This window comes from Pristis pectinata, chromosome 5 (genome assembly GCF_009764475.1).
Source record: "Pristis pectinata isolate sPriPec2 chromosome 5, sPriPec2.1.pri, whole genome shotgun sequence".
Taxonomy (NCBI): domain Eukaryota; kingdom Metazoa; phylum Chordata; class Chondrichthyes; order Rhinopristiformes; family Pristidae; genus Pristis; species Pristis pectinata.
Window position 1 is genome coordinate 76796520 of NC_067409.1, and position 12527 is coordinate 76809046.

Consider the following 12527-nt stretch of genomic DNA (forward strand, 5'->3'; position numbering starts at 1 on the left):
ATGTCACATTGAGGTAGAAAGCAAAGGGCACAATTTTCAAGAGCTGTTTTTGTTGTCCTTAATCTGCAAATTGTCAATGTTGATGGTAGGGACAAAAGATAAAACAGATTTTAGTTCACTCACTATGATGAGCAGAAATTGCAATGTTTAAAAAATGCATGAAAAGTTGCTGGGATAAATCATGTTTTGTGGATAAAAATGTACAAAAACTCACAATGCAGATAACCTAAAGGAAGAAAGCATAAAACAGAATTCACCAACTTCACCAATTAGATTGAATGGACAGCTGGATATGCCCATTATTCATGAGTGTTTGGATATAACTACACCCTTCAATTACCTGAAACTTTTCACAGAAAACATAATTGGTTGGCTGCCAGTAAAAGAATAATGATATCATATGGATGAACAACTGTAACAGCTGTAGGTTATAATCTCTCTGTTGCTAATAGGATAAAAGAAATGCAAGCCAGGCAGGAAACATGAAAATCACTTAATAAAATAGTATTAATTTTTTTGGACAGCAATTAAGTTTCAAACAGAGAAGACTAAAACAGTGATACACAACTCCCAACCTGGGAGGCATAACCTGCCTGTTAGATTGTCTGTTCTGTCCAGCTGTGGAGTCTTGGAAAAGATACCGAAGGCTAGGTCAATAGGAGGTCCTTCCTGTAAGCTGAGTTTTCTTCCATATAGCTGCCAAGATTTTAACGTTCCAGTTTTACTTAAAAAGCAATTATTCCCTCACAAAATTTGACAATCTTATATAAATACATACCACATTTTGTAATTAATTAAACCTGCCAACAGCTAGTATGCAATTGGCGTATCATCAGGCTAATTCTAACCATTAAGTGTTGCATTTTTTCATCTCAAGATAATCTCCCAAAATCAACAGTGATAGATTAGTAGCAATAAACTCCATATATTGACAAGTAGAGATCAAGCATATTGTCTCAGCAGAGAATGAAACATTGTGTTGTGAATTAGTGCACACCTTATCACAGCCATTTCTGGAGTGACATGAATGGAGGCTAGAAAAATGTCTGTAGCCTATTTGCCAAGATATGAAAGATTATATGAATACTGCTTCTGGATCAGTGCCTTTGGCTGAAGCCACTGCATTTTGCTTTATGAGGAGAGTTAAAGAAAAATGTATGATTCCCAAAAATTCCCTCTTATATCTCCTCTCATATTACCAAACCTGCACAATTATATTAGGTCTTAGGGTAGTCTGAGAACATCCTTTCTGGTGTCTTCTACTGGCCAATACTGATACCAATACTATGCATAGTTGCAAATTTACATGGGGGAGAAGGAGAAGAGTTATGACATGTGGGGAGGGTTCTCCTATTCATCCACAGTAAAGACTGCAGTATCCTGGAAGGTCCTTCTTGTAGGCTGAGTTTTCTTCCATATAGCTGCCAAGATTTTAACATTCCAGTTTTACTTAAAAAGTAACTATTCCTTCACAAAATTTGACAACCTGGAAGGATTCCTACTGAAATTCCCAGTCTGTTCTAATGACAAGAATTTTCATAAGTTTCTAAAGTAAATGCCCTTAAACAGCTCATTGGCCCAGCAAGATTAATGGTGTTCTATTGTGATAAACTCTGTGGGGATCATCACCTTGCCATGTCGGAGAAGTTTGTGTGTTCCAGTGACTCCAACAATGATGATGTGTGGAGCTTACAATCCAGGCAGGACCATCCACGTTGTAAGGTCAAGGGAATAATTCTGGATATGGAATAATCCAGAAGATCAATGGCAAAGCAGGTTGCAAGAGGCTATGGTCCCAACAATTGTGAAAGTAGAAGATTGCAACAGGGAATGGCCTCAATCATTGTGGTGTGCTATGCCACCGAACTTGGCCACCAATCACCAAGATATGAATGCTCACTGATGTTTCTATATTAAACATTATACAGGGTTTTGTCAAATCCACAAAGCCCTGTGGTGCTGGGAGGATTGGTGACAAGGACACGCTTGTGATCCTTGGGAGAACACCAGCCAAAAATCTCCAACAAGTAGTTGTGCTGACTACCCTCTTCTACTGCAGTGAAACCTGAACCATCTACTTATGCCACATTAGGACCTTTGAGGGCTTCCACCAACAGTGCTTGCATTGAATCTTAAGGAGCAAATGGACCGACTATTGGACCAGTTCAAATATCCTCCAAGAAGCTTGACTATCAGCATTGAAGTCTTGCTCTGGAGGAATAAGCTCCAATGGGTAGGTTGCTGTGTCTGGATTCCTGAGAGCCATATTCCTCACCAGGTTCTCTTCCCCCAGCTCACATTTGGCAAACGGTCAAGATAGGCAAAAAAACATGCGAGGCCTGCTCAAGGTCTCCCTGAACCAATAATTGGGATGAACAAACTGCCAACTGCTTGGTGTAGCATCACCTGGTTCATCAAGATGCATAACATTTTGAGGCCCAACAACTCAATGTTGAAGTGGAACAGTGGTGGTGGAAAAAAAGAAGGGGACTAACCTGGGTCTGCAAATGCCACTCCTTTAAGCAATGACATGCCCCAATAACATACATCCAGTATTGGATTCCATAGTCATCTGAGAACCCACCAAACCTGATGGATGTTGTCCTCAATTCTAAGCAATGCAATATTAGGATAACATATTTCATTTTCAGTAAGTCAAATTTCAATATTACCTCTGTATTTTGTGCCCACCTAAACATAATGTACCAAGATTGTGGGGGTTGGGTGATGGTCAGCAGAATGATGTGTATAATCTATCAGACAAATAGAAATTCTGCAACTTCAGATGTTCCACATCTTGATTTGGAAACTCTGAAATACTATGATGGTTCTTTTGTGATCAGAGAATCAAGTGGCCAAAAACATATAAAAAATTATGTTGGGTACAGGATATGGTGGTAGTGTTGGGTGGGAGGGAGTAAAAAAAATTAAAAATATTATAGCAATTAAAGTTTAAAATAATTTGCAAAACAGTAGAAATTTAAAAATTATTAAGAAAAATACTCTTTGAATATGGACCCATTCAGCTATGGAGTCAACAGAAATTATAAGCCTCTTGAGCCTTTGTCAAGTACATAAAATAACATCTCTTAGTTCCTTGAATTTTAATTAATGAAAATGTTACTAACTTGTTTGCTTCCAATCTGAAGAGAAATTAGGTTATTAATAAATGTTGTGACTTCATATATCTGACTAAAAGTATCAGTTTATAATCATGTATGGTAAGCATAAAACATATTTCATGTGAGTGGCCTTCAGATGTGATTTGGATTGTTAATCTTATGCTTTCCACAAAAATGGTAGTCGCTATGATCAAATTGGAGCTTTCATCGTGTGTTTTTACGATTAATTATGTATATATTCAAAGATGACGAGAAGAATTACAGGTGTGTGGAGGTTGAGTGTAGAGTACCTACCAATTTAAATGGAAAAATTAATGATTTAGATGTGATGTATGTTTTACAATATTTGTCAATTTTATCAAGCCTTTCTTATCGTGCAAGAAGATTATTAATTTGTTACTAATATATGTGAATATTACTTCCTATTACAAAATATTATCAGCACTAGTTCTAAATTAAAAGTAAGCAATACAAATTCCAAAATATACTAGTTTACAGATTTGGTAGAAGTTGTGTGAAACCTAGTTATGCACATTTTCTTCACTGCTAATAAAGAAAATCACATCTTTGAAGGTTTTGTCACCACATGAAATTCAATTAAAATGTAAAGCTAAATTTAAAATATATTCCTCTGAAATGAGTCATGAATAGGGACAAAGAAGAACAGGGATACACTCTCAAACTCATCTAAGATCTGGATAAATGTTCTTAACGTTCTATGCCCTCAAGATTTATTCATTTTTCTTTTGTTAGGAATTACTCATTTAACTTTATGGTAAATAATTTTACACATATCTTGTTTTTTACTGATGTCACAAAGTCAGGTGCAGTCTTGTAATCTCCAGTTGAATGGTGTTGTTTGCTCTTTTAAATAGTTTGGATACCTAATTTTTTGGCCATTAACTCACGCTGCCCTAAATTTGTGTTTGATGGGATAACTTCTATATTTTGTTTGAATTGGATACTTCTGTTGTTCACATTTCCTCAATCCCTTGAAACATGGACCAGTTGCTGGGATCACACAGTAAAAAGATTTTGATTAGTTTCATTTCTTTTCATTAATGAAATCTGTCTTTGCATGAAAACTATAAAAACATTAATTCAATAGGTCACGTTATTTGACTTAAGAGAATGTTCTAACTCCAACTCCTGTAGCTAAGCAATTCAGGTTTAACCAAAATTGACCTTCTGCAGGAAACTACAGATGTAACTTAGTCCAATTGGTTTGGGAGGACATATGAAGAAGTACTAAGTAGTTGATTTGGTAGTGGTAGGTCAAATTGGAGCATGGCCAATGAGGGAATATTTGGAGGGTAGTTATCATTAGAAACAGGAGCTAGAATAAATCACATGGTTTCTCCAGCCAGTTCTGCCATGCACAAAGATCCTTGACTTCAACTCTGCTTTTTTGCCCAATCCCGGTAACCCATGATTCTCCTTCAGTTCAAAAAACTGTCAAGCTCAGTTTTGAATATAATTAATAACTGATGATCCCTAATCCTCCTAAACAGCTCAAATTTAAGAGGGAGTCCAGAACTATTTGATAAACTAATAAATGGATAGTCAAATTCAGAAGCCTGAAGGTACAGATTTAAGGTAATTGGCAAAAGAACTAGAAGTGGCATCAGGAAATAATTTTTGCACTATATATTTGTGATTTGGTATGAACTGTCTGAATGTGTAGTGGAAGCAGATTCAATAGTAAGGGTAAAAACAGAAATGGATAAGTATTGAAACATGTTCCAGAGCTAAGGGGTAAGACTGTAATAGTCCTTGAACAAGACAAAATGAGCAGCACCAGCACTGTTTTTGTGATAGATTGAGGATTCACTAAGTACAAAACTTCTATACCTAGGAACAGGTGATAGGAGTATCTCAGAGCCTTTAGGTCTCTGAAGCCTCTTGGACACCAGTGATGTTGTCTTCTTCAGTCATTTATCCTCTTTCCTGTCTTCCAAGTAGTCCTTATGTCTGTGTTACAACTACAGTTCCAATCTATGTTCATTTCTTGTGGCCTATTGAACGCTACAATCAGACCTGTTTCTACCCCATTTTTTCTGCAGACCTTTGATTTCATGAACATTATTCATATCCCCTTATCTCTGCCAATTTAATGAATCAGAATCAGAACCAGGTTTATTATCACTGACTTATATGTCATCAAATTTGTTGTTTTGTGGCAGCAGTTCAGAGCAAAGACATGAAATCACTATAAATTACAAAATAAATAGTGCAAAGAAAGGGAATAGTGAGGTAGTGTTCATGGGTTCATGGACTGTTCAGAAATCTGATGGCAGAGGGGAAGAAGCTGTTCCTAAATTGCTGAGTGTGGGTCTTGAGACTCCTGTACCTCCTTCCTGATGGTGGTCCCAGATGGTGAGGGTCCTTAGTGATGGATGCCATCTTCTTGAGGCACCGAAGATGTGCTTGATGGTGGGGAGAGTTGTTCCTGTGATGGAGCTGGCTGAGTCTACAACCCTCTGCAGCCTCTTGCAATCCTGTGCATTGGAGCCTCCGTACCAGGCTATGATTCAACCAGTCAGAATGCTCTCCACCATATATCTATATAAATTTGCAAGACTCTTTGGTGACATACCAAATCTGCTCAAATTCTTAATGAAGTAGAGCCACTGGCATGCCTTCTTTGTGAATGCATCAATGTATTGGGCCCAGGATAGATCATCTGAGATGTTAACGCCCAGGAACTTGAAGCTGCTCACCCTTTCCAGCTCTGACCTCTCAGTGAGGACTGGTGTGTGTTCTCCTGACTTCCCCTCCCTGAAGTCCACAATCAATTCCTTGGCCTTGCTGATGTTGAATGCGAGGTTGTTGTTGCGACACCACTCAACCAGCCAATCTATCTCACTACTGTATGCCTCCTCATCGCCATCTGAGATTCTACCAACAACAATAGTGTCATTGGCGAATTTATGGATGGCGTTTGAGCTGTGCTTGACAATACAGTCATGAGTGTAGGGAGAGTGTAGAGCAGTGGGCTAAACAAGCATTCTTGAGGTATGCCTGTGTTGATTGTCATTGAGAAGGAGATGTTGTTACTGATCCACACTGACTATGGTCTCCCAATGAGGAAGTCAAGGATCCAGTTGCAGAGGGAGGTCCAGAGACCCAGGTTTTGAAGCTTGTTGATGTTAATGACCAGATAGCTTGGTCTGGTTCATCAATGTTCACAATCTTTTTTAAATAATTGACTCTATTGAATGCAGTAAAGTTGAGTGCACAGAAAGGTCAGTTTAAGTAAGAGGTATTTACATCTCAGTTCTGCGGCATAGCTAATTACAAATCTAATAATCCCTATTGCAGTTCACAGAAGCACCAGTGCACGTAAATTTACAAATTAGCTATGCAATTCTTTAACCCTTAACTTACTTAGCCATACTTCCCATCATGCCTTACAATTACAGTTTTACAATCATTCACAAATAAAAGTTTAGGATGGATTTATTTGTTTCTACAGTGGTGGGTGTAGGATTAATTAGATGGGTTTTGCAACAACTGGGCTTAGGTACAATAAGCAGAATTTTTTTAAATTCCAAAATAAACCTTATTCATCATGAAAAACAAACTATATACAACAATAAAACAGTGCAAACCTTTACATTCATGTACGGATCCATTAACTAGTGTTACCTTTTTATACAAAAAACACAGCACCAATGCCACTCGTGTGGCTTCCTTGGGGGGGTTACCCCAATCCCGTATTTACAATATTTGAGGGGCTTTCTCGCCTGACCCCACCCCTCCCTCTCCAGTGGCAGAAGAGCCCTAAACTCTAGTCCTTCCCCACCGAGCCCTTGCGTTGGCTGCACCCAGCTTCAGTGCGTCCCTCAGCACGTACACCTGCAGCCTGGAATGTGCCATTCGGCAGCATTCCCCTACAGACATCTCGCAGTGCTGGGAGACCAATAAGTTTCGGGGCAGACCAAAGGGAGTCTTTCACAGTGTTGATGACCTTCCAGCAGCAGAATGCCCTCTCTCCATGTTATATCCTTTGAAAATTTCATGTAGAAATCCCAGAACAAGAAAGGATAACAACATAATAAGTGTTCCATTGTTGTCAAAGGAACCTACCATCGTTGAGATACATGCAGGAGCTCTGAACCATGATGAATGGAAGAATAGTGGCAAAGCTCTCAAGGACAAATCTCTAGTGATAACAACAAAGACAAAAACAGAAATTAAATTTTCAAATGCACAGCCTGTTTTACGTTTCGTGTGATATTTCAGTGCAGCAGTATGTTTAGGGGAGAGTATTGCAGTTTTGCCTTTCCAAATTCGCATGATTACTTTTCATTTAGAAATTTGGATTCCGACTAGGCAATATAATTATTCTGCAGTGTCAAAGGCTTCAGATATAGAGAACCTTAAGCTTTTCATCTTTGAATCAAGACATCTGAAAACGATTTTTCAGAAAAAGCAATAGCTTAGAAATAAAAGCAGAAATAGCCCATTTGGACCCTCATGCCTGCTCCACTATTCATGGTTGATCTTTTGTCTCAGGGCCACTGTCCTGCATGAAATGTGGATTTTTTAAAAATTTAAATTGTGAGGTTAGAAAGTTTCCAATACTTAAATTTAAGATTGATATAAGCAAAGGCCGAGAGGGATATGGGCCAAACGCAGGCAAGTGTGTCTATCTCAAATAGACATCTTGGTTGGCATGGATGAGCTGGGCTGAAGGGCCGACTTCCGTGCTGTACGGTTCGATGATTCTAAGATGAATAATTGACTTTTAATTAAAAACAGGCCTCAACATTTGTACTCAGTACAGCACGAGTAATGACTCTATAAAGTTCTTCCCACACAAGGTGAACAATGCATGTTATGACCATGCAAGTTTCCTCCCGGTGCTCCAGTCTCCCTTCTCACCCCAAAGATGTGTGGGTTGGTAGGTTAATTAACCACTGCAAATTGTTCCAAGTGTGTTGGTGAGTGGTAGAATCTGCGGGAAGTTGATGAGGATGCGGGGAGAAAAAAAGAAGGGAATAATGTAGCATTAGTATAAATGGATGGTTGATGATTGGTGCAAACTCAGTGGGCTGAAGGGCCTGTTTCCATGCTGTATTTCTCTGACTCCAATATATGAATATCTTGCAGATAATGTGGTGAAAGCAAAATCTTCTCATTAACTAAAAAGTATTTGGAGAACTCTTAAGTTTTTTAATGGCTAATTTGCTGAATAAATTTGATTCCCCTGAAACTCCACTTTAATCACTGTTGCCGTTCCTACCATTCGTTTAATTTTTGATTGAGTAAAAAAGTGTCCTTTTGATTGAATTCCTGAACCCAGAATACATGCAAAAACTCCCTGCTCTGATGTTATAAGATTAATTTTCCACAGATTAAAAACGTGAATAGGCTTATAATATCCAAAATAGGAAGGGTCATGAAGGCAAAAGAGACTGCAGATGCTGGAATCTGGAACAAAAATCAAAACGCTGGAAGAACTCAGTAGGTCAGGCAGCATCTGTTGAAGCAAAAGGTGTAGGTCGACATTTTGGGTTGTAATCTTGCATCAGGACTCAGAGGAAAAAGGAGAAAGGAAAAATTGCCTGGAACTCACTGAGATGCAGGCAAAAGGTTACAAAGATTAGGGCCCTGCAGAGGAATGACTGCTCAGCATCAGAGAGATGGAGGTTGGGGGAAGGGTGGTAAATTCACAGCAGGGGTTGCAGCTGGGGTGTGGCATGGGGTCAGAGGAAGGGGTGGGAATTAGAGTGGGGGGGAAGAGGAGAGTGGGGAGGGAGAATGGTGGGGGCTGGGAGTGGGATATCTGACCATAGGAGGGGTGAGGTGGAGATAGCAGGGGCTAGGTATGGTCAGAGAGTTGGCAGCGAGAGAGGCGAGGCCTCCATTGTGCACAAGGGTCTGGAGCTGTGCAGGAGAGAGAGGAGGCTCCCATCATATGTCGAGGGCACCTCTCCATTTGGTTCCACCTATCACCCACCGGCATCTATCCCACCCACACCCCCATACTGTTATATACTGGAAATCTTTTCTCTTCCCTCTCACTCTTGATGAATGGTCTCGACCCAAAATGTCGACTTACACCTTTTGCCTCTGCCCTTGACCCACTGAGTTTTTGCAGAATTCTGTTTTTTGTAGGAATGTTCATCTGCCTGATTTTGAATCACACACACAAATTTTTTGTGGACTTCACATATTTTTCTTTTTTTTCCAAAATAAATTTTATTCAACATAAAAAAACAAACTATATAAAACAATAAAACAGTGCAAACCTTTACATTTGTGTTCGGATCAATCATTAGTGTTACCATTTTATATAAAAAGCACAGCACCACTGCCACTCGTGTGGCTCCCTGGGGTGCTACCCCAATCCCGTATTTACAATATTTAAGGGGCTTTCTCGCCTGACCCTGCCCCTCCCTCTCCAGTGGGAGAAGAACCCTAAACTCTAGTCCTTCCCCACCGAGCCCTTGCTTTGGCTGCACCCAGCTTCAGTGCGTCCCTCAGCACGTACTCCTGCAGCCTGGAATGTGCCAGTTGACAGCATTCCCCTACAGACATCTCACAGTGCTGGGAGAGCAACAAGTTTCAGGCAGACCAAAGGGTGTCTTTCATCGAGTTGATGACCTTCCAGCAGCAGTTGATGTCTGTCTCTGTGTGTGTCCCCGGGACAGCCCGTAGATCGGAGAATCCTCTGTTACACAGCTGCTGGGGATGAAACGTGACAAGGACCCTTGCACCTTTTGCCACACCCTCCTCGCAAACCCACAGCCCGCAAAGAGGTGGGCGACCGTTTCGTCCCCAGCACAGTCCTCCCAGGGATAGCGCGCGCTGGGACTTATGTTTTGAACATGCAGAAGGATCTGACTGGGAGGGCCCCTCTCACTGCCAGCCGAGTGAGGTCTTGGTGCTTGTTGGTGAGTTCTGGCGATGAGGCATTCTGCCAGATGGTCTGGAAAGTCTGCTCAGGGAACCACTCCACAGTATCTATCGAGTTCTTCTCCTGCAGTGTCTGCAGGATGTTCCGTGCTGACCATTGCCTGGTGGACTTGTGGTTGAAAGTGTTGGTCTGGAAGAACCTTTTCATGAAGGACAGGTAATGCGGCAACGTCCAGCTGACTGGGACGTTGCGCGGCAACAGGGCCAGGCCCATCTTTCGCAACACTGGGGACAAGTAAACCTCGGCACGTAGTGACACTTAGTGCCTACGTACATTGGTTCCACACACAGCCTGATGCAGCCACAAACGAACGTGGTCATCAGGATGAGGGCGACACTGGGGACACTTCTGCCCTCATTGTCTAGGGACGTGCATGGCGACCCGTCAGACCCGCTCCATCTTGGATTACCCGGAAGACAGCACGGGTGATTCCCAAGCCAGAGGAGCAAGGAACAGGCCACACTTGCGCCAAGCATAGCAGCCCTGAGAGCGCGTCACACCTGATGACCAAGTTCTTCCCAGTTATTGAGAGGGAGCGCCATTCCCACAGTCCCAGTCTCTGCTTCATCTTCCCAATCCACTCCCGCCAATTTTTGTTGCACACCCCAGCCCCTCCCAACCAGATCCCCAGCACCTTCAGGTAGTCAGGCCTAACGGTGAAGGGGATATTGGATCGGTCAGGCTAGTTACCGAAGAGCATGGCTTCGCTCTTTGCGTGGTTAACTCTGGCCCCTGACACCAACTCATACTGGTTGCAGATGCTGGTCAATTTGCGAACTGACCTTGAGTCCGAGAAGAAGACAGCGACATCGTCCATGTACAGGGAGGTTAGACTGTGATCAGTATAACATTCTCACACTAAGTTCACGAAGCCTCACTTCAGGTCTACAACACATAATATATGCTGACACTTTAGTGCAGTGACAGGAAGTATTGTATTACAGTTACTGCTTTACATACTGGGCATTAAACCAAAATCCTCAAGGTTGATGTAAAAGATCATGGGCTATAAATTCTACTGCACATAGAAATGCATATTAAAATATGTACACAAGTGGCACAAATCCCAGCCCTTCTATGGGATTATGCACATTAACAGTGCACAATTTAAAGAATTGCGTGGGAAGTGCCAGTTTATCTGAGTGACAAATGGTAGCTCTTAAAGTAGCGAGTCTCAATGGGAACTGCTGCTTCATATTTTAGGCTGTAATCAAATGACTTGTCATTAGGTCACATTCGCTGCTTCCCTGACAAACATACTTTGTGATGTTAAGAGTATATACCAAGAACAATGTAATTTGGTCAGGCCAATTTCACAGATCTCTCCACCACCTCACCACCAACCTCCCCCCCACCGCCTATAGAAAGTAAATGGCCATATCAGAAACATCAGAGATATCAAAATGATTTAAGAAGATTCTGTGATCTTCTTCAGTTACTGACTATCCAGCACATTGCAGATCAGGTAAAGAGTGTCCTTTTAATATGTTTGAGTTGGCCTTTTTCCTGCTGTTGAGACCCACCTTTTTAGTCAAGACCCATGCATACATGTACATGCACTTCAATGTTGCAGCGGAGATGCCAAGTATGCATTGGATATTGACTGACATCAGTGCAGTGTGCCTTGCAGCTTCACATGCACTGAAGCCTCCAATCGAATTTCACATTGTGAGCCTTGCGTGCAAGTAAGTGCTTTAGACTGGCAAATCAAATTAGCATTAACAATGGAAAGAATGAATTTCTGCAAAGTATTAGAGATGGATTTTTAGATCAGTATGTTGTGGAAGCAACCAGGGACAAGCTATTTTAGATCCAGTGCTGTGCAATGGGGAAAGATTAATTCAAAATCTTGTTGTAAAGGTCCTTAGGAAAGAGTGACCATATGACATAATTTGTATTTAGTTCAAAAGTGGGATGGTTCAATATGAAACTGACCTTGCAATCTAAATAAAGAAAATTATGAAGGCATGAGGGGCAGGTTGGCTGTGGTAGATTGAAAAATTACATTAAAGGGTATGACAGTGGACAGCAACAGCTGGCTTTAAAAAAAACATGTCTCACAATAGGTTACACTCCTTTACAACACAAAGCACAACAGAAAATGTAATCCAACCATGGATTACAGGAGAAATTCAAGAAAGTATCAAATCAAATGAAGAAGCATAAAGTTGCTTGGAAAAAAGCAATAAGCCTGAGGATTGGAAGTGTTTTAGAATTCAGTGTAGATGGCATTATGATCAGTATGGACAAGGTGGGCCAAAAGAGGCCCTTTCTGTCTGCACATTTCCAAGCAGTTGAGAAGGGAAGATTATCTTATGAGAGTATATGACTAAGAAATATAAAAACTGACTGCAGGACCTTCTAAGACTCATAAAATGTAAAAGACTAGCAAAAGCAATTGTGTGTCCCTTAGTGACAGAGATAGAAGAATTTATAGTAGGGTAAAAAAGGTGTAAGAATTAAACAAATGATTTGTGTCT